Source organism: Pteropus vampyrus, unplaced genomic scaffold (assembly GCF_000151845.1).
Source record: "Pteropus vampyrus isolate Shadow unplaced genomic scaffold, Pvam_2.0 Scaffold333, whole genome shotgun sequence".
Taxonomy (NCBI): domain Eukaryota; kingdom Metazoa; phylum Chordata; class Mammalia; order Chiroptera; family Pteropodidae; genus Pteropus; species Pteropus vampyrus.
Genome location: NW_011889114.1, coordinates 345,708 through 348,226, shown reverse-complemented (window position 1 = coordinate 348,226; position 2,519 = coordinate 345,708).

Sequence of the window (2,519 nt, the reverse complement as noted above, 5' to 3'; positions counted from 1 at the left end):
CTAGAGCTTCCGCCCAGCACCCGGCCACTTGCTGCGTGTGTTGGGAACATCACCAGACGTAGGGTACCGGACCTGTGACGACCAGGGTGGCTGAAGCAGTGATGGGGGGAGCCCAAAGGGACGCTGACCCAACCCGGGGGGACTCGGGGAGGGCTTCCTCGAGGACAATATTCTTACACTTTTTGAAACAAAAGGGAAAACCATGACACACATGGTTCTAAAAATGAACACGTGTGAAAAGGCTTGACTTAGCCCTGGCGAGTGAGGGGTTACGACCAGCTCAAAGGAGATCGAGAATAGACACATTTACAGATCAGGAATATTGAAAAGAATGTGCAGAGGGAGCCAAAACATTTGGGGGTCCTATGGCCTAAATGTCTGTGTCCCCCTGCCCCCAGTTCATAAGTCGAAACCCTCACTCCCAAAGGTGATGGTGTTACGAGGCGGGGCCTCGGGAGGCACTTAGATCGTAAGGGTGGCGCCCTCGCTGTGGGGGTCTGTGCTTTTATGACACGGAATGACCCTTTCCTCCTTCCGCCACGTGAGGACGCAGCGAGGTGCCGGCTACGAACCAGGAAGAGAGCCCTCGCCTGACCACGCTGGCTCCTTGACCTTGGACGTCCAGCCTCCAGAACTGCGGGCGCTAAATTTCTGTTGTTCCTCAGCCACCCACTCTGTGGCTTTCCTTTATATCAGCTCGAACGGACAGAGGCGGGGGAGAGGGTTGTCCCCTGCCGGAGAGAATCTAGTTGAGTGTCCATAGAGAATAATTTTGCACTGCCATCCCTTATTTACAACTTATGGAGTTGTCAGAAAGAACCGGATAACTCTGAATGATGTAGCGAGTTGAATTGTCCCCCCCCCCCAAATCCATATGTTGAAACCCTAACCCCCAGGACCTCAGAATGTGGCCTATCTGGAAATAGGGTTGGTGCAGACGTAATTAGGGTCACCCTACTCCAGAGGTCACACTGGAGTAGGGTGACCCTAATCCGACACGAATGGTGTCTTTATGAAAGGGGGAAATTTGGACACAGTTACACGCACACGGGGAGAGTGCCAGAGATCACCCGTGAAACACCAGAAGCTAGAAGTATAGAACAGATTCTTTCTTGCAACCCTCAGAAGGAACCGACTCTGCTGACACCTCCATCTTAGAGTTTGGGCTTCCAGCACTGTGAGATAAATTTCTGTGGTCTCTGCCACTCGGTCGATAATACTTTGGGACGACAGCCTAGCAGACAAGCACAGGTGTACTACAGAGAAGGCAGGTTGCCACTGAGGACAAAAAAATCTCTACAATATGTTGGAGCCAATTCCTGGAGGGCGAATAGGATTCAGCAGGAAGGATAGATATAGCGTGTGCAGAGTCCCAGAGGCAGGACAATGGGTGAGGTCTCTGACAAGACCCCAGTGGTTCCGAGGGGCTAGGGCACTGAGGCGAGGGACAACGGGTTCACGCAGGAGCAGAGAGCAGATAAGGCTAAGGTTTGGGTCTTTGTTCTGGCCGCTTTGGCAGCCGAGACCTTCACTTATGAGACACTGTCTGCCCCAACCCTGTGTTAAGGGCTCTGAGCCCACCAGGGTCAGAGGGCACAGCCAGCAGAACGGGTGGAGTGGGGCTTGACCCTTGTCTACCATCTGCCCTGAGATGTCAGGGCTATGGCAGGTGAGGACCAGGGGGAAGACAGAAGCTGGGGCAGCAAGACCTTGGAGAGAGCTAATTTTTATTGAGCCCTCTGTCCTCAGGTGCCAGACGCCATTCTAGTCCTTTCCACGCATTTAATGCTCACATCGAGCCTCGATGGGAAGAACTATTTTCACGTTGCTTCCTGTACCTTATCCCCACCGGCCTGACCATTCCCACGAGGGCAAGGACCTGCTCTATTTCCTCTCACTGTCTCCCCAGAACTAGGACGGCAGGCAGGTGAGCAGTATATTCATAGTCCTTGAAGGCCATCACGCCCGTCTTCCAGACGGGGAAACCGAGGCTCAGAGAGACGCGTCCGCGCCCTAGCCCTTTATCTCGGCTGCCAGCTTCCAGTGTTTTTCGCCAACCGCTCCCCTCCAGAGGGCTGGAAGGCGCAAAAAGAGGGGCTGCAGCGGCGATGTTGGGGTCCCCGGCGCGCTCACCGGGGCCTGCGTGCCCCGCACCCGCTCGGCCCCGGGCCTCCCGCCCAGTCCTGGGAAGGGAAGGGGCCCAAGAGCCGCACCCCGCCCCCTCCCGGCCGCGCTGCGCAACGACCACCCGCCTTAGCAACCAGTCTCCAGCCGGGAGCGGTTGGCCCGGAGCCCCGCCCCCTGGGGCCGTACCATTCCGGCCCGAAGGGGGGATCCGGGAGGGGACGCGCGGGGCTTCTCTGGAGGCCGCCTCTGTCGAGACGCCCCCTGGCCCGCCGCGGGGAGAGGAGAGGTGCCTGGGTGGGGGGCTGTCTCCGAGGGGCGGGCTGCGGGGTCCAGGGGCGAGTCCTTCTCCTGCGCTGCGAGCCCTTCTCCCCCCGCGCTCCCGACGGTGGTGC